This window comes from Scardinius erythrophthalmus (genome assembly GCF_964197995.2).
Source record: "Scardinius erythrophthalmus genome assembly, chromosome: 10".
Taxonomy (NCBI): Eukaryota; Metazoa; Chordata; class Actinopteri; order Cypriniformes; family Leuciscidae; genus Scardinius; species Scardinius erythrophthalmus.
Genome location: NC_138230.1, coordinates 29,275,146 through 29,298,277, shown reverse-complemented (window position 1 = coordinate 29,298,277; position 23,132 = coordinate 29,275,146).

Genomic DNA, 23,132 nt, shown 5'->3' with positions numbered 1-23,132 from the left:
CCCATGCTCTGTGAGGCACTCGGGCATTCAGCCAGCATTGTAGCGGGCGCATTCGTAAAAGACCCAGCCGAAGCACTGCTGCGGCTGAGGCCATACAACCCAGTAGCCTCTGAAATGTTTTGAGAGGTACGGTGCTGCCCGGCCGGAGGGACGCGGCCAGGCGTCGAATGCAGCGCGCGCGCTGTGTCAACAGGCGGGCCGTGTACTGATATACCTGACCGTCGAAGGCGAATCTCAAGAATGGCCTGTGACGGGGTATTATCAGGATCTGAAAAGCACGCGTCTTTTAGATCAAGAGATATAAACCAGTCCCTCGAGCGAATTTGCGCGAGAATTTGTCTGGTTGTGAGCATTTTGAACGGTCTTCTCATAAGAGCCTCGTTCAAACGTCTCAGATCCAAAATTGGTCTGAGAGCTCCGTCCTTCTTGGGAACGAGGAAATAACGGCTGTAAAAGCCCGACTCGTTCATGGAAGGGGAAACCGGTTCCATAGCCCTTTTGCACAGAAGTGTAGCTATTTCTGCTCGAAGTAGATGTGCTACTTCCCCATTCACTCTGGTCTCGATACGCGCTTGAAAGCGCGGAGGGCGGCGAGCGAACTGCAGAGTATAGCCCTGTTTTACTGTGCTTAGCACCCGTTCTAATGCGCCTGGAATAGTTTCCCACGCTTTTGCGTGTGCAGCCAGGGGCAGAATGGCCTCCGGGCTCGAGAGCTCGAAACGGAGGGGCGGGCGCGGCGCGCGCGCTCTTGGTGCTTAGATACGGCAGATCGCACGCAGCGATAGCTGGCCGTTTTACACACAGTGTCCCGGTGGCTTTAGACGGGGAACATAAAGTGTGAAGCGCGACGCGCGATGGCGGCGTCGGGGGCGAAAATGTTCGTTAGTATGTGTGAGCGCTCGAGGGCGGGCACAGGACTCACATTTAAAACATGACCGGTCGTGCGAGGCCGTGTGACAGAGCGGGCAGTGAGTAGGTGTGGGCACGGAGAAGTGGACACGTGACCTACTTTTAACACTAAAGCGGCTTTTGCCTGCTTCATGAGAGTGGGCTCTGTGAGAGACACGGGATGTATAGTGCTTGTGTACAGGGGTGAGCACAGAACGTGGGCACATTCACTGTACTAGAAACACATACGGCGTCAGCCGTGCAACCAGACATTATGCTCTTTTGACATTTTTCTGGGTTGCCGTGAGAACGGCGGATGCGCGCAGGCGAGCGGGTAGATACCGGCTCGTTGACTGCGGGGTAAACAGCTGCAGTAGCCGTGGCAACGGGGACTGACAGAGCGTTAAGCTTCTCTCGTGTTTAGACGCTCAAAAAATACTCGAGCACCCTGAGAAGGTGTGGTGCGAGGGGCGGGTTCGCTTTCTGTAAGTAAGAAAGACTGGCCGCGAGCTCGGAGAAGCAAGCAGCATAAATTTTATTTTCCCCGAGAGCTGGGATCGAACGCGGGTCTCTCGCATGAAAGCGTATGATTCTGCCACTGAGCCACAGGGGAAACACATAGGATTTCAGTTAGCGCAAGCATATAAAAAGCGACCTCATGTGTCGCGTCGGCGTTCGTTTGCAGGCGAGCGTGTGTTTAAAACAGGTTCGTTTACTGCAATAGTAATATTTCCAGTCGCCTGAACTTAAGAGGGGACTGAGAAATGTGTGAGGATTGGCGGTTGTCCAGCCGTAGCGAGACTAACACACTCTCTTCTCTTTTCGCCGGTGAGTGAGGCGCGCACGCTGAACGCTGCTCGTGACCGTCCGCTTTGTCATCCCTTGAACGGCGCAATCTGCGCGGCCCAACGAGGGAGAGAGCGGGCTTGTTTTCTGTATGTAAGAAAAACTGGCCGCGAGCTCGGAGAAGCGAACAGCATAAACTTTAACTGCCGCGAGAGCGGGGACCGAACCCCGGTCTCTGGCTTGACAGTCTAGGATTCCGCCACTGAGCCACAGGGGAGAATACATTTGTATATGTCTTGTGACGGCGTTTGATTGCAGGCGAGCGTGTATTTATAACAGGCTCGTATACTGCAATAGTAACAATTCCAGTCGCCTGAACTTAAGAGGGGACTGAGAAATGTGTGAGAATGGAGGTTATAGTCCAGGCCACGGCGGGACGAAAACACTCTGTTCCCCTTTCACCAGTGACGCGCGAGGACGGAGTAGCTTTCTTGTAACGTAAAGAGAGCTCAGACCGTCCGCTCCTGCTCCTGCTCCGGCTTAGTTTGCGCGGCTCGAACAGAGGGAGAGGAAACTCGCTCCGAGACCGTCCGCTTCTGCCATCCCTTGTGAGCGGCGTATTGCACGGCTCGAACAGAGGGAGAGTACGGGTATCTATCACATTCGCCTCATCTCCTGACGCGGCGGCGGCGCGGGCAGAGCCGGCGGTTGAGCGGCCGGGAGGGAGAGGGCGAGAGAGAGCTCGAGGGAGAGGTTCCGGCGAGCTCCTCAGTCACAACAGTCTCCGGTGGTCGCTGCGAGCGGCGCTTCTTATTGCGCGGCCCGACAGGGACAGGCGGAGCGACAGCTTGGTCGAAAGCTTTAAGTCGAGCCCGCAGGGTCGACATTGAAAACTCTTCGCACTCGGAGAGTGCGGTGGCGGCGTGCCCGCGGCCCAGGCGGAGAGCGCAGAGAGGTGGCGGTCTCCGTAGCTGAGCGGGGCGCGGCACGAGCCGCAAAAACGAGGCGTTTTTACAAAAACGCCTCGTGCTCTTTTAGAGTACACACAGAAACAGTAATAATGTAAAGGATATGTCGCCGGATAGCGTAGCAGGCACGGATGGCTGAAGGCGGCGAAGACGGCCGGCTTCCTCAGGCACTGTCCTAAGCTTGCCGGTCGCTGGTTTCAACGGCGGCGGCTCTCAAGATCCAGCGATGCGAAGAGCGTCGCTGAAGACAAGAAAATCAGAATTTTAGCCTGTGAGCGCTGAATATATACACGCTGGCCACGCCCATTCTGACGGTTAGAAGGGTGTGGAGGGCGCGAAGCGCCCTCATTGGTTGCCGCGTTCAGAGCGCTCACCGATAGGCTTAAGCAGTTGCAGCCGAGCAGCCAATGAGCACGCTTATACAGCCTGCCTAGGTCTGTCGGCTGCTGCACTGCGTTGACAATGAATACAAAATTAAGGATAATTTTTTGGCTTCAGATCTCGAAGAAAGAAGACTTTCCCGATGCGTAAGCTACTTACGCAATACGAGAGAACCTCTCGTAAGAGAACGAGTAAGTAATTTAATTAATTTGTTGTTATAGTGCTGTTTGATGTATTAATTGTCAAGATGAATTTAGTGTTTTTATATATCTATATATCTAACGTTAGATCAGATGTTTACGATGATAATACGTTAGGCTACTTCAGAATATCCATTCGGTCCCGGAGAGAGTGTTGATGAGCTACGGTCTCTTTTTAGGATAAATTTTAGGGTTTTTTTATTAGAAAAACTGCTGTGCTGTATCCAGTGCACTGGATTTTGGCTAATGAAATGATATTGTGTTATATTCCTGTGCTCAAATTTAGTCAGTCAATTCGTCTTTTTCAACAAGTGATTAGTTCATAGGAGTCGAATCATAGGAGTCGGACTACGCTTTCGGCGCCATAGTTCTCTATACCAGTGGTTCTCAATCCTGGTCCGGGGGACCCACAGCTCTGCACAGTTTGTATGTCTCCCTCATTTAACACACCTGATTCAGATCATCATCTCGTTAGGAAAGAGCTCTATGAACTGAACTGGGAGTGTCAGATAAAGGAGACATATAAAATGTGCAGAGCTGTGGGTCCCCAGGACCAGGATTGAGAACCACTGCTCTATACAGGCGACTCTTCCTGATTTGATTCAGTAACCTCTCAAAAGAGTCATTTATTTGTGAATCGAACTACATTGAGCACAGTGTACTACACCCGCGGAGACAATAGGCTACAATCTGAAATAAAAAATAAGATTTATTTGGTTAGCCTACACTCCTGTGGGGAACTCCGAAACGGAAAAGCTGTTTGGAATCTGACACCAACACTTTTTACAGATATTTTGGTAACACAACAATAAGGTTTCATTCGTTAATGTAGGTTTAACTATTACATTAGTTAAGATGGACTAAGAATGCACAATAAAATATTTTCATTTTGACATTTGCTAATGCATTATTAAAATCAAAAGTTGTTAAGATTAGTTAATGCACTGTGAACTAATTTTTATTATAATTTTTTAATTGTATTTTTATTAACTAATGTTAACAAAGGTTAATAAACTGTAACAAATGTATTGTTCATTGGTAATGTTAGTTAACACATTAACTAGCCTAATTTTAACAATTGAGACCTTATTGTAAAGTGTTACCGATATTTTAAACTGCTGTGTGAACTCTGGCAACAACATTTGTTAGCAGTAAACCTATGTGCTTAAACTAATGCTTAAGATGTAATATTGACCTCACAATATCTATTCCTTTATTTAAAAGGTGCAGTTCAGAGAAACCCTCACAGCTAATGCTGCTTAGATGGAGATCGAGGGATCATGGACTGGTAGCAGATCGAGGGGCAGACACAAGATAAGTTTAAATCTATTTAAAAACACACACCTCTTTAACCTAGCATAAACATAACACACTCTCACATTTCTAAAATTCACATCTGTTAAAGGATTGTTAGGCTGCATAAATTTGGTCAACCAGAACCGGAAACACTTCCCATAACACTGAATGTACTTGTTACATCGTAAGAAGAATGGCATCTACGCTAATGTTGGTCTCTCTGTCTCAGTCTTATCCCAAGGTTACTGAATTCAGCCAGATCTAGCCCATATCCAGACCAGATGATGGACCTGCACCCTCAGATGACCACAACAGCCCTGAATGCCAGACGAGAACATCACAACTAGATGAGACCTAGAAACAAACGCCATGAAGACCTCGTTGACACAACAGTCCTCAGCACAGTCATCGGATCAGTTCCACGAGAGCCAGACCAGTCCTCCGCACAGACCCAACGGCCAGCTTCAACTCCCCCCCCCCACTAAAAGAGTAGCAACACTCCAGAGCATGTATATGTGAATTTGTGAATTGTACAATAAATATTTGTACTTGAAAACCTGTTGAATGTTGAGATTTTCACTCAAAGACAATAGTCACAAACCAATACAACCTCAATTAGGCATTTGCAACTTCTCAAATCTGCCATTGCTATTTCAAATCTTCACACATTGACTTTGCAACTATTTTCGCGATATATTAGATGCCTAACTATAACTTGTGCACTTGCAAACTTAGTGGCGGTGAGAGAGAAAGGCGGGGCAATTAAAAAAATTGCAATGGCAGATTTGAGAAGTTGCAAATGCCTATAATTGAGGTTTTCACATTGGAGGTTTTCACATTGGAGGTTTTCACATTAGAGGTTTTCACATTGGAGCTGTGAGTGTAAATTTTATTGTACAAGTACAAATATCTATTGTACAAGTTCTCAAATTCACATCTACATGCTCTCGAGTTTTGCTACTCTTTTACCTTGATGTAATCTTTTCCAACCTTCAAGCAAAAGGAGCTGAATAAAATACTCTGAATGATATCAATCCACAATCTGACTTGTGAAGCGTCCTGGACTCCTAACACATACACCATGTTTGTTGTTTGATCAGAGGAGAACTGGCCCTTCGACTGAGCCTGTTTTTCTTTCTCCATTCTGTCACTGATGGACTCTGGCTTGCTTAGTTGGGGACACTTATTCTTAATAATATTGATCTGCCTGCATTGACACCATTATATGAGAACTGAACTGAGCTGGACGATGACATCACTGTTTTCCGCAGAGCTGCTTAATAATGAAAATGAACTCTTTTTATAATTGATATACTTTATACACTTATTGAACAGAACTGAATCAACACTGAACTGAATTCAGCTAAACAATGACACTATTTTCTTTTTAGAGCAGCTTTACAGCCAAATTGAACTGTTTGTATCATTGATCATTGTCCTGTTTAACCCTGTAAAGCTGCTTTGAAACAGTCACTACTGTATATAGCGCTATATATTTAATGGTGACTTGACATTTGCAAAAGGAATTTATTTAGTGTTAAAGAGAGTGAAAGATAGTTTGTGTGTGAAAGAGTGATGTTTTTCTTTTAATCATATACAGTATATATATACTTATTATACTTATTATTTTGTAGTTTAAAAATTGTGTTGTAAATAAATGTTAATAGTGTATTTGTTCATTGTTAATACATGCTTATGTTAAAGTGTATTTGTTAATTTTATAATAAAAACCCTTAATCTTTTTAAATGGTTGAATTTGTGTTTCACTGCCAGTTTCTGGGCCACATGTGGCCCGGGGACCCAGCCGACTCTCAGCCAGATCTGTCTTACAGTGCCTGGGCCAGACCTGGGCCATATCAATAAATGCGAGTCATTTTACAGGGTGTGGGCCACATCTGGCCCGGGGACCCAGCCGACTCTCAGCCAGTTCTGTCTTACAGTGCCTGGGCCAGACCTGGGCCATATCAATAAATGAGAGTCATTTTACAGTGCTTGGGCCACATCTGGGCCAGAGGAAGTTGTTTGAGTCCGTTTTCAGTGTATTGCGCCAGTTTTGGGCCGGGGACCCAGCCAGAACTGGGCCAGAATTGAAGCAAGGATGAGGCCCAGAGGTGGGCCAGACAAATTTTGCTATGTGGGCTCTTTGTAAACAGCCTTGCAAACCTGTATTATTAATATTAGTGTGGATTTTTTCATTCACTCATGACAATAAAATAGGGCATTATAAGTTAATCTACTGCAGTATTTCCTCTCTCACTCAGTAGAAAATGTGGTTAACACCCATCATGCTTGAAAAAAAAAGAAGAAAAACACCGTCATTTACCGTGAAACCGATTTAATTTAGAAAAAAAACGTGATGTGGATTTTTGGTCAAACCGCCCAGCACTAGTGACATGTTTAGACTGATTTTCAAAAGTCTGCAGCCAGTAAGAGAAAGGCAGTGTGTAGAGCCATGCAAGGTCTTGGTTGCCCATGGCAACATGTATCCCTGCTTCAAAGAGTCAACAGTGGAGTTACATGCGCCCTGATGTTTGGGGGGTTGTGGCACTGCAGAGCAGCATTAAAGCTGCATTATGCAGCTTTGCCGACTTTCTCGATTTTCGCTCGCGGGTTTCTCTATAGAGCTCCCCCTACAGCTTCGGAATAGATATTTGACAACACTGTCATTAAAACTCGTTGGCTCGCCCCATCTTCTCCCGCTGGTCATGTGCATTTGTTTTCAAAGAACCCGGCGAACGCACGGAGCCATGTCCACTGAGGTATGTATAATACACAGAAGGCTAGTTCGAAGAATTTAATCGAATTTAATTCGAAGACACGTCACATTTCTTTATTTCCGTTTTGTCGCCGTCAATGGCGTCATATCTGCGTTGTCCCTGGATTCCGATCGTATTGCCATAGCAACCAGAGCTCTCTGATATTAACCAAGGCGACAGAGTAGTTCGCAATGTCTATCTGCACGCTGTTGTTGTTTCGTTCAAACATTATGTCAAGTCAAGTCAAGTCATCTTCATTTATATAGCGCTTTTAACAATGTAGATTGTTTCAAAGCAGCTTTACAGAGATAAGCGTATAATTAAAGGTAACAGAGATTGTTTTGGCTTTATAGCAGAGTTAAGTTATTTTCCATCTAAAGTTAGTTTTGATTGATTTGCTTCCGTAGCAATGATCATTTGTTATTAAATTAGGGGCCACTAAGACGACACCATTCCCTCTACACAGACTTTAAACGCGAACCTGTGAGAAACGCTGATGGCATTCACATGCGCATTTAGAATTGGTTCTATAGTTATGTGCATTTGAAAATACGCAGGTTTGGAATTCCCTACAAGCCAAGCCTAAACAAAGTACTTGTCTTTCCTTATAAATTTTGATAAAGAATTTTATTTTATTTTGTTGCTTTGGGGTAGGAACACGAAGCGAATTTTCCCGACAACGCCTTATCTGTATAGTGGTAGAGGGATCCTCCATAGGGAGAGACTAGTTGGCACTTCAGCACTGCGTTGTCATCGGTCCAGGTGAAGGTCCTTCGTCAGATCTGGATACGGCCTGGATCCGGCAGGCTGCAGGAAAACCTCGGGATAAACACAGACACTAAAATTAGCGTAGATGCCATTCTTCTCATGATGTAACGAGTACATCAGGATTTATGGGAAGTGTTCCCGGTTCCGGCTGACCTAATCTATGCAGCCTAACATTAAATTATAGAAGTCTATAATGTATTATGTGAATGCTAGGTCAAAGAGATGTGTCTTTAATCTGGCTTTGAACTGACAGAGCGTGTCTGCTTCCCGGACAATGGTAGGAAGACTGTTCCAGAGTTTTGGTGGCGCGTTAACAGGCTAGCGAATTACTAGCGTTTTGTGCTAGTAGTACTAATAACAGAAGCTAGCGATGTCAGGTTAATCTGAGATGTTGGGTAAAATGTAGTAGTATAAACAACTAGAAATGGTAGTAAATGATGGTTCAAAACAAAGAAATACAAGGCTAAGACGGAGCTTACAGCACCGAAACAAACAAACACACTCACAGCAGGCAGCGAGGCAGACAGGAGCAATCGATCAGCAAGGAGCAATCGAACAATTATGGACCATGGCAAGTAGACTTTGGATAAAAAAGGAGAACTAAAACGAGAATCAATATCAGCGCGGTGTTTTCGAGATGCCGAGTGCTCACATAGACAGTATATAAACGAGAGCTCCACGTCCGAGACTCCAACAGCTCCTACATGTACTTTATTAAACAGGTGAGCACATTTACATAAAACTTATCAATGTTATATAGTTCAACAATGATAAAATGTTAGAATATGATCTGTATGTTATTCTAATGTTGATCTAGCTTACTGCTAGTCTCATACAGACAAACTAACACATAAATGTCAACACATTCAAATGCAGTTTAGTGTGATAGTGTAATGTTAGACCAAGTGAAACAGCGCTGCGTTACCTCACAAGTTTAATTTGTCTAATAAACTGACCTGTGAGTTGTAATTCTGCACTTGCGTGTAGTTCGGTAGAATGAAATGTCCATATTACTTTTATATCCGCGGGACTCACGTCGCGTGTGGAGCTGATAGCTGTCTATTAGCAATCCCGAGCTGCTTTATATCACAGTCATGATAAAAACATAGATGTATTTACTCATCCATAAACATTATTAGATCGGTCGGCTTGACGTTGACGACAAGATCCATAATTCTTAGCAAATGTTGCATCATCAAACTACGCCTTTGTTATTGTAAGAGGCTAGCGACCCCTAGTGGCGAAAAAAAAAATGCATACTATGTTTAATGATGAGATTTCATGAGGTGTCTGAGCACTAGTTCATTAATGTGTGCTAAACAGAAGAGGCAACAGATCTTTACTGCAAAACCAAAACTGACCTTTCTACACAAAAGCGCCACAGGGAACCACCACTTCACTGCTGCTGTCAAATTTGAGTGGCTGTCACATAGCAGTCTTTAATCGTAAATCCAACACGAAACACTCAGGAGAATCACAGGGTGTAGCACATAAATCACAACCACATAACACAAACGATACCAGATCAAGAACTGAACGAAACAAAGGCTTATACACACAAGGGAGCAATCAAGGGAAAACAGAACAGGTGTGGTACTAAATTAACAACCATGGATACTAACTAGCACAGGGAACACAAGCAAACCAGAACAGGGAAAACAGAACCAAAACACAATGAAACTCAACAGACTACACATAAACCTTAAAGCTGCAGTGGCAAAAAAAAAAAAAAAAAAGTAGACAGGGTCAACTATAATATTTTATGTTTTTATTCTCAGCTGAAAGATTACCTCATCTGCCTGCCATCTTTTTGAATATATTCACCAGAAATAATAAAGTACCATTAATATATTTACATAGAGAAAGGCTTTAAATTAATATATCAGAATGGGACAGTGCTGGGGCAATTTCAACACTTGAACTGACTATCTCAAATAAGTGCACAGCTTAAAGGATTTAAATATTACGGATTTAATATGTGATCATATTACAGAATGGGTTACTCATTGTCACACAACTTTTTCTTAGACACGCACACACACACACACACACACACACACACACACACAGTGTAAAACTGTAAAATGTTTTAACACAAAGTGCTGTATTAATGCTATCACACTAGTTTATTTGTAACTGCTGCTGATTTCCCTTATTTTTAGATATGAAAAATCATGTTATAATGATTAATTGTAATCAGAAGTAGATAGTTCTGATTTGATGATCCTGAACGCACTTGATGTGCTGAGCATGATTGTTTTTCACTCTTGGCCTGTGATGGCATTATCCACTCTCAATCGCACCTTATGTTAATAAGCACCTGGCTGCCTTTTATGTGCTCATGACAGCAGCGATTATAGAGGATTAACACTAAACTCACATGAAAAGCACAAGCATTATCCTATAAGAAAACAGTCTAAAAACTCAGCTGTATAAACATGCTTAGAGTCAAAGGAGAGACCCAATATTAGAATCAGAATCGAAATCAGAAAGAGCTTTTTTGCAAGGTATGTTTGCAAATACGAGGAATTTGATTTGGTGACAGAAGCTTCCACAGCACAAACAGAATGACAGTGACAGGACACTGTCACTAAAAATAGAATAAGTATAGGAAATAATATAAAACATTTTTTTTTATACACAATATACAAAAACATACAATAGACGGTTAATGTATGTACAGGTATGTATGTACAAATGCAAGGACATGTAAAAATATGGTGTGTTAAATAAATAAATATATAAATAGGATTGTGTATTGCACATTAATTGCCAAGTGGGGGTATAAACTGTTCATAAGATGGATTGCCTGGGGGAAGAAACTGTTCCTATGCCTGGTTGTTCGGTTGCTCAGTGCGCTGTAGCGCCGACCAGACGGCAAAAGTTCAAACAGTTCTTGGACAGTGTGGAGGGTTGTATCAGTGATTCGCTCAACAGTCTGGACTATCCGCTGTAGTCTTCTGAGTTCTGATTTGGTAGCTAAGCTGAACCAGACAGTTATAGAAATGCAGAGGATGGATTCAATGACTGCAGAGTAGAACTGTATCAGCAGCTCCTGTAGCAAGTTGAACTTACTCAGCTGGCAAAGGAAGTACAGTCTCTGCTGGACCTTGGTGGCTCAGGACCAAAAGGGTTTTCCCCGAGGGGCAACCCCTTTCGCATGATCAGGGTCTTGCGGCGATGCTTATACGTACCATAGTCATGTGGAAGAAGCTTTGGTTCTTGTCCCAGGGTCCTGTGCTGGGAGCTCATTGTCGTCGCGTAACGCTTATGACGGATGCTTCCCTCACGGGCTGGAGAGCGATCATGGATGGTCGCTTGGTGCCCGTGGACGGGTCACCATCTCACCTGGCACTTAATCACCTGGTGATGATGGCCCAGGCTCTACATCTCTGGGCACCAGATTCAGGGAGCAGACATCCTGTCGAGGCAGGGGCTGAGGCCCGGGGAAGGAAGACTCCACCCCGAGGTGGTGGAGCTCATATGGAGTTGCAGACGTGGCTGTACTGCGTCTGTACATGGTTTCCCTGATTGTTCTACTTCTGGGAGTTCTGGGTTTGGCCTCTGAGGGGGCCCAACTCATAGATTTAGGTCTCTGAACTGAGCTTGTTGAGGCCATGATCACTCTAGAGCTCCCTGCACAGGAAACAAACCGGTTTCCTCCGTGGTGCATTGGAGCAGGAGGAGTATGGTGGCCTTGTATTAGGGGTATCCCTACAAGAGGTGTGTGATGTGGCGGGCTGTTCCTTTCTGCTCCCACTCGTCGGGTTTACTACCTAGTTTTGGGCTTCACTCCTGGGTCCCAGGTGATTCTGTCTTTGTTGTGCTTTTCAGGGAACCGAGGTTACAGTCGTAACCGAGGCGTTTTGTCCCACAACTATCACAGTGACCAAGTTGCCCTGCTGCGGGGGCTCTACAACCGGAACCGAACAATGTATGTGGCTTGCTAAGCTAGTTGCATCCAAAGCAGTACCTAGAGCCCTTGTATTCTTACTATCCTCGATTAACCCTCTGGGGACCAAAAACGCGCCAATGAAAATAAACACTAAATGCTCTGTTAATTTTGATCTTTCATTTTCGAGTAATACATCAATCGATCCTGTTCAGTTTCTATTTTTTTTCTGTATACTCACAATAAAAATAAAGTGTTTTGCTTTTTGACAAATAAAGAAAAATTAACATGATGCGATTTCTGCCTTCTCTCTGTCAGTAAACTCCCATTTGAAACGCGTTCGAAAATGATCTATAACTCCGCGAAAATTCAGTCAAACAGGCAAACAGACCCACGGGCATAAAGCTTGAGATCGCATCTGTTAAAGGGGTCAGACCTGTGAAACGCCCACATCAGCTGTAAACAAAGCGCATCGCGATCGAGTGAGGCATAATATAGCCTATCTTATGGAGAAAAGATTCCTCAGAACAGTGCTGATATGAGGAGCAATATCTCCTGATATGAGGAGCAGATCCCGCTGAGGAGTGAGGTAGGCTGTTTTCTTTTCTCAAGTGTGGAATAACATTATGGAATAACGTTAGTGTAGGCCTATGCAAACCGCAAAAAGATGAATCGCATTTCTATAATATGACTCGCCTTTCTGTGAGATGAATGAAGGGTACATATTTGTAAAGACTGTTTAGCCTAAATATAAATCGCGCGTCTGTGTGTGAAAGAATAAACTGCTTTGCTATAGCCTACTGAGATGAGTAAAAAATCGACTGGAATATGTTGAAATAAAATGTATTTGTATAAGCAATGTATTAAACTGCAAATTAGCATTTGCCCTAATATTTCATAAAAACAACGTTACAGTCAGTCACTTGTTGACTAGATTTGGGTACAGTTTTTAGGCTATTGTAGAATATACTGCCACATCAAATAAGCTTTTGTTTAGCAATTTCTGCTCATATCTAACGTTGCTACTATATATATATATATATATATATATATATTTGTCAAAAATAAAGTCATAGACTATGTTAGATGTTCCAATGTTGGCTATATTCAAACTAATGAATACATGATAAAATGTAGGCCTATAATCTTTTTTCTTTTTACAAAGAAAGAGTACACTTGAAATATTGTTGAAATTGTAATTATTGTTGTAATTGTAACATTTTTAATAAAATAGCAAAACATATTTACAAGAGAGATGTAAGCGAAATCTTAAATGGTCAATATAAGTCTTCTTCTAAATACATCTTTTGTCCTTGCATTGTGGCTCAGTCAGTGTCACACCTGAAAGAATGGCTCATTAGGCAGAGTCATTATGCAGAGTGGGTGGGACATTGCAATCTAAGGTGTAAACTACTCCTCCCCCTCGCATATTGGCTTTCCAAGCAAAACCTGTTTTACACCATTTAAATCAATGTATTTTTTTTTGTGAACGATAAAGCAAAACTATTTCACATAATTTTGAAGCTAGAACTCAAAGGGACAACATCCATTAGTCAAAAGTCTTGTGGACACATATTTAATATGTGTTTTGTGGTCTTAATTCAGCAACTTTCATTTTAATTTTTTCCAATAACCACGCATAAACATTATTCTCTTAAAAATACAAACATCTACATACAAGTTGCTCGCATATTATGGTAGCCCTGTTTGTGCTATATAGAGTAAATTTACACCTTTGCCATTAACATGTTTATAAATAACTGAAAAAAGCACAAATGTCAAGGCATGTCAGAACATCTCAAGGGCCCCAAAAACACCTTGGTCCCCAGAGGGTTAAAGTTTGGATGCGTGTCTCTAGTTCTGAAATCTACTCCATCAGCCTGACTATTTCCCTGCATTTATGACATGTGAAATCCTTGTCGCTCACAGAGAAGGCTATACTGAACGTGGCAGGCAGTGAAGATAACAAGGACATGTCAGAACGCCAGCCCATTTTTGGCTAGCTCCTGCGTCAGCATCACACGCATGTGTCGTGTTGCTCACGTGAACAACGTAGCAGACTGACATGGAACAGAAGAGATTGTTGAATAAAGTCGTTATTTTCTTTCTTTTCTTTGTGCACGCAAAAAGTATTCTCGTTGCTTCATAACATTATGATTAGGGTTGGGTATTGGTTAGGTTTTATCCGATACCAGTACCTACTCGGTATTTTTCAAACGGTTCCGGTGCTTAAACGGTTCTTGAAACGGTACTTAAGAAAACTAAACCGCACACACTTTATCAAAAAAATAATACCTCTGTGTGTGTGTGTGTGTGTGTGTGTGTGTGTGTGTGTGTGTGTGTGTGTGTGTGTGTGTGTGTGTGTGTGTGTGTGTGTGTGTGTGTGATTTTCTGAAAAAGATTTTCTGATTAAATGAAAAATTGTGCCCTTTAAAAGGCTACTGATGTAGCACAAAACACTTGAGTTAAGATCAAAATTTTGTCTTCTCATATTATGACTTTTACAAAACAGAGAAATATCTGACACTGAGCAGAAATATTTAACACACAGTATAGCCATATAAATATACTTGATATTGATATACTTCATACTTGATATGCAAGATTTGCAGTTGTCATTAAAATACTAGACTTACCCGAAGAGGAACACTGGCAGCTGAACTTGAACTTTAGTCAAGCGTGTCAGAGGTTTTGGGTTCTAATCCGCATTCGTAGTTTTTTATTTATTTATTTTTTAAAACCGATTATGCTCATCAGTGGTTGTATATCAAGCAGGGACACTTTGTGTCCATTATATTTTGAGATTTCACCAGAACGAATAGATATGAGGCGCCGTCTAGGGCTTAAATCAAACTTCATTCACGCACATATGAAGCCCTTGCATACACATACTAGGTAGTCACACATACATGTATACTGCTGAATGCTCAAACTAATGAAATGCACAACTTCTAAAGTCGCTCACGCACACACACGCAAACTCTACACACACGAGACGCGCGGAACTCTCCGCGCACATACTCATCTGAGACGCGAGCACACACACACACACACACACACAAACTCTCCGCGCACATACTCATCTGAGACGCGAGCACGCACACACAAACTCTCCGCGCACATAATCATATAGACGGCGCCTCATAAATAGATCGATCTCCGCAACGTATTGAAGCGCGCGTCCGAGTGAAGCCAAGTGTGTGCGCGAGCCAAGAGAAAACACTGTATCCGCGCCACTGATCGCAGCGGCAAAGAGCACTTTGATCACTTGATTTAAAAAACACATTTCAGCGCTAGATCTCTTATTTAACAAACGAATTAAATGAATGCTCTGCTGGTTAACTGGAGATGTTTTATTATGGATCATTCGTGCCGCGAGATGTTTTATTGGGGGCGGTAAAAAACGTCAGGCACCGAAATCAGGCACCGAAAGTTTCGTTCTTATTCGGTCTGGTTACTACCGTTTACGTCGGAACCGGTTCCCTATTGGAACCGAGTTTCGGTACCCAACCCTAATTATGATTGAACCACTGTAGTCACATGGACTATTTTAACGATGTCTTTACTACCTTTTGGGGTCTTGAAATTGGTAACAACTCTTGAATTTCATAAAAGATATCTTTAATTTGTGTTCTGAAGATGAACAAAGGTCTTCCAGGTTTGGAACAACATGGGGGTGAGTAATTAATAGCATAATTTTTTATTTTTGGGTGAACTAACCCTTTAAGAGTAGATTGCCGAGGAGACTTACAGAGAGCCTCAAAACACAACATATTGTTCATACCTAGTTCCTAAGAGCGGAGGCTTCAACATGACAACTCTCTAAAATGAGCGGAAGCCTAATTACGTTCTATGCCAAGACTGCTTACCAAGGATTTGAGCCTCCTTTTTAGGAGCTCTACAACCTAATACTGCTATCCTAGCGGAGCTCTGGGGAGCGGAGATCTCAATAGAATAACTCTAAAATGAGAGACCCAATATGCTTCCACTGGAAGTCACTCCAGGGAGGCTCATCATAGAGCCATACACATCAGAGGCCCAGCTCAGACTGAGGTCTGAAAAGAGGCAACATAATAACTCACAAAATTGAGAGGAGCCCTAACTAGTTCTATTAAGGAGGTTCTTGAGAGCCAATGACTCAATAGTGTCAGCCTAGGCGGATTCAGAGAGCAGATGCCTCAGCAAAAATTACTCTCTAGAATGAGAGGAGTCCTGACTACGCTTAACTTAAAACCCCACTATCCAAAACACTCATAATCAGTATCATGTGTCGAACCAATCATAGGGCAGGAATATAAATAATAAAACACTGCTAAACAACATCATAGGTCCAGCTTCAGGACCTGATGGAAGCCATGATGGAAAGCCTCTTACACATCCCACCTGACCTCAGTCAGAGGGGAAAGGGAAGGAGGCAGATGCTAGTTTATATTTACCTTCTGAATACCTCTCTTCATTTTCTTTGGTATAATCAAATATAAAATTCAAATCAAGTTGATCTAAATCTAAATGTACACAAATTAGACTGATTTATCTGAGCATAATCAGTGGTCATTGAAAATGTGTTTAGATATATGTTCTTCACAGAAAATGAGACAAGGCCAATGAGTCTGAGGTTGAAAAAAACAATTAATCGTATCATTTTTCTTTTGATAAAAAATGAAAACGGGTCCTACAGACCCGAACACCATACAAGGGTTAAGGCTGTATGTCCGCAACGCTTTATCGTATTCAGACAAAACTTGGTACGTCATCACAAGCATGACCTGAGGCGGCATGCTGCGTTTTGGCGCAGCACCACCTACTGGTCCGAAGATACTGAACGATTTGTCCAAAAATCATAAAAGTGGTCTTGTTAGATTCAAGGTGTCATGCCGAGATGACTAATATCTAATTTTCCAATTTCCCATTTCCCATTTTGGACGTCGGCTATTTAGAATTTTGTACTAAAATGCTGTATTTTATGTATCAGGGCATCGTCATCAGTATGATGCCCTGAAGGAGCTAGATAAGTTTCGAACCAGCTCTACCTAGTGGTAAAATATTTTTTTCAAATGCTTACAACTCTGGGTGTGGTTGACTTATTTTCACGGGAGTGAAATAGTAAGTGGCAAGAAAATGCAAACAAAGTCAGTTGTGGGTCATTTTTTATGTATTTAAACATGTATCTATAACTCCAAAACCAAATGAGATATTTTCCCCAAATTTGACACATGTATGGGTTCACTCTGAGAAAAATAGAGTGATTATGCCTCTGGTGCTATAATAGAACAAAACATGAAATTGCCATTGATTTCAATACAGTATTGTGATATAAAATGCTAAACTTTATGAACGCATTGGTATGAGATCCATGACACAGCCAGACCCAAAGCCCAGCCCACCATACCCCTTGACCGCGGAGACTTTGCGTGAGCCTCCCGCAGACGGAGAGCGACCGCCTGCCGCGATGCATGAGCCAGAGCCCGAAGAGGAAGGAACAGCGCGTTTTTAGTTGAAAATGGTGTTGTGTAAACAGCCCCTAATAGTGACGAACAGTTGTGATGAGGATTAGTGTCCATGGAAACAGATGAGTGGTGGGAAAACTTAAAAAAGGAAGATGTGATCAATGAAAACAAACTAAAAGTCTATGAAAACGAAACTAACAAAGCTAATAATACATTTCTCATAATGTAAAAATTATTACATTATAACCTCAAGATTTTATTACGTTTTGAGAAAATTATTACATTATGAGCATTTTGTAATAATAATGTAATACCTATTAATTTATGTGCAGTTATTACATTATGAGTTGCTACATGTCCCTTTAGCCCTGTTATACCCTAATCTGACTGGTAATCACTGTCACAAACTCTTTGTCACAAGATGGTTCATGATGTCCTGCTGCTGCTCCCACGTTATAACTGATTGAATATCATTCTGGTGGTACTGTTCTAACACCAGAGCAACAGCCTCTCTCTCCAGACACTTTTTCCCTCTCTCCAGCATCGCCACTTCTGTGCTTCTCACAGAAAATGGAAGAACTGGTGTATGCTGGAACCAAACTATCCCACTCTTGCTGCAAGCCCCCAGATACCAACCAAAAAACGACAGGCACCGCTACCACCAAAGCCTGCGGGCCCAGCTCGCCCTCCCCCTCCGGTGAGAGCTCTTCGGCCTCTGCCACAACGCCAGGGCCCACACCCTCCTCCATCTGCTCGAGGTGAACCAAAAACAACTGATACTATGTCTGATTTCAAAGAAATCGATGGCAAAATTTTGGAAGAAACCGTACAGCACCTTAAAACATCAACCTGCGCCCTTGACACACTTCCCAGATCTTTTTTCAAAAGTATGTTAAACAGTTTAAAAGCAGATCTTCTAGAAGTGGTAAATGCCTCACTTCTCTCTAGGAATTTTCCAAACTCCCTGAAAACTGCAGTTGTCAAGCCCCTCCTGAAAAAGAGCAATCTGGATAAGACCATATTAAGCAACTATAGACCGATCTCAAATCTTCCTTTCATAGGCAAGATCATTGAAAAAGTTGTCTTCAATCAGCTCAGGATCAATGGATCCTTTGACAATTTTCAATCTGGTTTCCGACCGCACCACAGCACATAGACAGCGCTCATAAGATAATAAACGATATTCGCTTAAATACTGATTCAGGCAAATTATCAGAGCTGGTACTACTCGACCTCAGTGCTGCATTTGACACTGTCGATCATAACATACTTCTTGACAGGCTGGAAAACTGGGTGGGGCGTTCTGGGATAGTCCTAAAAAATGGTTCAGGTCATACTTAGATGGGAGAGGTTATTATGTGAGTATAGGAGACCATAAGTCTGAGTGGACATCCATGACATGACCCTCAAGGCTCAATTCTTGCGCCACTCCTGTTCAACCTGTATATGCTCCCAATGAGCCAAATAATGAGAAAGAACCAAATTGCTTACCACAGCTATGCAGACGACTGTCACGTGTCTGTTCTGTCTTGTGCTGCACATGGGTGTTTGTTGTTTTGTGCCATGTGCTCTCCTGTCTATTGTCTAGCCCCTCCCATCTTGTTATCTGATTATTGGTTAATTTGTCCCACCTGTCTGTCTCGTTACCCTCCTTTGTTGTTCCCCTATTTAGCCTCCTTGTGTTTGTAGTCTTGTGCTGGTTCGTTGTCCGAGTTACCTGTCTTTGATGTTCCTGTCTGTTGATTATCTGAGTTCTGAGTTTTCTGTATTTTTGTCTGTGTTTGTTAATTAAATCTCCTCTGCACTTGAATCCTCGTCTCTCGCTCAATCGCCCCGTGACAGAACGAACCAGCCAAAATGTGGATTCAGCGGAGCGAGATTTTTTCTTCAGAGGAGGAGAAGGGAAATTCCATTTCCCTATTTGAATATTTCTCCAGATGTGTTCAGAGGACTTTGGAGGAGGAGAGCACCATGTCAGACGGTGATCAGATCGGAGGAGGTGGTCCGGTGACGGAGGAGGAGAAGGAAGACCTCCTCTGTGACTATTCCGGTGGTCCCAGTTCCGGTGGTCCCAGTTCCGGTGGTCCCAGTTCCGGTGGTCCCGAGTCCGGTGGTCCCAATTCCGGTGGTCTCAAGACACAGGAGGAGGAGAAGGGTTCCCTCCATAATTGTTCCGGTGGTCCCAGTTCCGGTGGTGCCTGCCGAGCCTGTGTCTTCGGACAAGATGGCCGCCGCCGAGTCTGTTCACGTCACGTCTGCCGGGCCTGTGTCTTCGGACAAGATGGCCGCTACAGAGACTGTTCACGTCACGCCTGCCGAGCCTGTGTCTTCGGACAAGATGGCCGCCGCCGAGCCTGTTCACGTCACGCCTGCCGAGCCTGTGTCTTCGGACAAGATGGCCGCCGCCGCGAGTGTTCACGTCACGTCTGCCGAGCCTGTGTCCCCTGACAAGATGGCCGCCGCCGAGAGTGTCCACGTCACACCTGTCGAGCCTGTGTCCTCTGACAAGATGGCCGCCGCAGAGAGTGTCCACGTCACACCTGTCGAGCCTGTGTCCTCTGACAAGATGGCCGCCGTCGAGCCTGTGTCTGTTCCTCAGCCTGAGCCGGTGGTGTCTGTTCCTGAGCCTGAGCCGGTGGTGTCTGTTCCTGAGCCTGAGCCGGTGGTGTCTGTTCCTGAGCCTGAGCCGGTGGTGTCTGTTCCTGAGCCTGAGCCGGTGGTGTCTGTTCCTGAGCCTGAGCCGGTGGTGTCTGTTCCTGTTCCTGAGCCGGTGGTGTCTGTTCCTGTTCCTGAGCCGGTGGTGTCTGTTCCTGTTCCTGAGCCGGTGGTGTCTGTTCCTGTTCCTGAGCCGGTGGTGTCTGTTCCTGTTCCTGAGCCGGTGGTGTCTGTTCCTGTTCCTGAGCCTGAGCCAGTGTCTGTTCCTGAGCCGGAGCCAGTGTCTGTGTCTTTGTCTGTGTCTTTGTCTGTGTCTTTGTCTGTGTCTTTGTCTGTGTCTTTGTCTGTGTCTTTGTCTGTGTCTGAACCGGAGCCTGTGGTGCCAGTTCCAGTGCCTGAGCCGGTGGTGCCAGTTCCAGTGCCTGAGCCGGTGGTGCCAGTTCCAGTGCCTGAGCCTGTGGTGCCAGTTCCAGTGCCTGAGCCGGTGGTGCCAGTTCCAGTGCCTGAGCCGGTGGTGCCAGTTCCAGTGCCTGAGCCGGTGGTGCCAGTTCCAGTGCCTGAGCCGGTGGTGCCAGTTCCAGTGCCTGAGCCGGTGGTGCCAGTTCCAGTGCCTGAGCCGGTGGTGCCAGTTCCAGTGCCTGAGCCGGTGGTGCCAGTTCCAGTGCCTGAGCCGGTGGTGCCAGTTCCAGTGCCTGAGCCAGTGGTGCCAGTTCCAGTGCCTGAGCCGGTGGTGCCAGTTCCAGTTCCTGAGCCGTTGGCGTCTGTTCCAGTTCCTGCGCCCTGGCCGCCCGAGGGGTCGTCTCCGCCCTGGCCGCCCGAGGGGTCGTCTCCGCCCTGGCCGCCCGAGGGGTCGTCTCCGCCCTGGCCGCCCGAGGGGTCGTCTCCGCCCTGGCCGCCCGAGGGGTCGTCTCCGCCCTGGCCGCCCGAGGGAAAGTCTCCGCCCTGGCTGCCCGAGGGGTCGTCTCCGCCCTGGCCGCCCGAGGGAAAGTCTCCGCCCTGGCCGCCCGAGGGAAAGTCTCCGCCCTGGCCGCCCGAGGGAAAGTCTCCGCCCTGGCCGCCCGAGGGAAAGATATGTACAACAGTTACATTTTCCTCTTGTGGAACTACCACGTCTTATCATCTTCTGTCTTCTGTCTTGGGAAAAAAAAGAAGTAGCTTTCTTCTGCTGAACACAAAAAGTGAAAGTGAGAGGACGCTGGCACGTTTTGGCTGCCGCTTCTCACTCCGGACGAAAAAGTTTGTTTGCAACTAAACGGTTCTCTTACGAGAGGTTCTCTCGTATTGCGTAAGTAGCTTACGCTGCGGGAAAAGTCATCTTTTCTCGAGATATGAAGCCAAAAAATTATCCTTAATTTTTAATAATCTTGTCAACGCAGTGCGGCAGCCTGCAGACCTAGGGCAAGCTTACTAGCGCGCCCATTGGCTGCCCTGCGGCAACTGCAGCAGCCTATCGCTGAGCCCTTGGCGTGACGTCACGTCCAATGAGCGCGCTTGCCGTGCTCCATGCGTCACAGCCCGCGAAAAGGGGTGTGGCTTAGCGTATATAAGCAGGGCTCAGAGGCTGCTTTAGCTAATTTCTGTCTCTTCAGCAAAGCTCTCCGCATCGCTGGACTCTGAGGAAGCCGCCGTCGAATCAAGCGACCAGCACGCCGAGGATCTCAGCCTGAGGAAGCCGGCCGTCTTCGCCGCCTTCAGCCTTCCCTGTCTGCGTCGGTATCCGGCGAATATATCCTTTTTCTGCTCTTTGTTGTATGTTTGTGTGTTCGCCCCGCGACACACTCTGCATCTAAAAGAGCGCGAGGCGTTTGATTCAAAATGCCTCGCTCATTCTGTGGCTCGTGCAGAGCCCCGCTCGAGGACAGAGACCGCCACGGGATCTGCGCTCTCTGCCTGGGCCTCGACCATGCAGCCCTCGCCCTCTCTTCGGGCGGCTGCGATCTGTGTGAGGACATGCCGATGTCGACCCTGCGGGCTGGACTCGCATTATTTGATGCTCCTCCCCCCTCTCCAGCTGCCGCCACCGGGCCGCGGAAGAAGAAACGCCGCTCTCTAAGGCCGCCTGAGCCGGATACACCAGCTGAGCGCTCGCCAGAGCCCCTCCCGCGAGCCTCGCTCTCTCCTTCTCCCCCGCCTTTCTCCGACGCGCAGCTGCCGGCTTCCGCCCGCACTGCCGTCGCCTCAGGGGATGAAGCAGATGACGCCGCTATCAACGACAGCTGCTCTCTTCTGGCCTCAGACAGCGAGGAGTGGTCGGGTTCTCACCGCTCCGTCTCCTCTACGCCTGAGTCTGGCCGGTCCCGTGCTGGTGTCGACGCGGAACTCCTCCCCCTCCTCACCAAAGCGGTCGATCGCCTGGGACTAGAATGGTCCCCACCAAAGGAGCCTGCGCCCAACCGACTCGACGGGTGCTTCCTGCCTAGCCGCCGCCAAGCGCCCGCCTCTAGGCCAGCACCCTTCCTGCCTGAGCTCCACGCGGAGCTTTCGAAGTCTTGTGGCACGCCTTTCTCCGCGAGACTCCACACCTCGACCTCCTCGACCCTCTCCCAAGTGGACGGGGCCGCTGAGAAGGGGTATGCCGGCATTCCGCCCGTAGAGGAAGCTGTGGCTGCGCACCTTTGCCCGCCATCCGCCAGATGGCGCTCAAGTCTGCCTTGCCGCCCAAAGCCTGCAGGACCACTTCAGCCCTTGCCGGCCGCGCTTTCGCTGCCTCCGGCCAGGCTGCTTCCGCCCTGCATTCGATGGCTGTGCTTCAGATCCTGCAAGCCGTTCTCCTCCGCAAACTGGATGAGAAGGGCCCAGATCAAGCTGTTCTCTCGGATCTGAGAAGCGCGACGGACCTCTCGCTCCGCGCGACTAAAACTGCTGCACAAGCCATCGGGAGATCTATGGCCGCGCTCACCGTCACCGATAGACACCTATGGCTGACGCTGGCAGACATGAGCAAAGCGGAGCGCGCTGTCTTCCTCAATGCCCCACTCTCGCCCACCGGCCTCTTCGGCCCTGCGGTCAGCGGGATTGTGGATCGCTTCTCAGAAGTGGAAAAGGCGTCGCAGGCTATGAGCCTTTTCCTGCCCCGCCGCTCGAGCCCAGCTGCA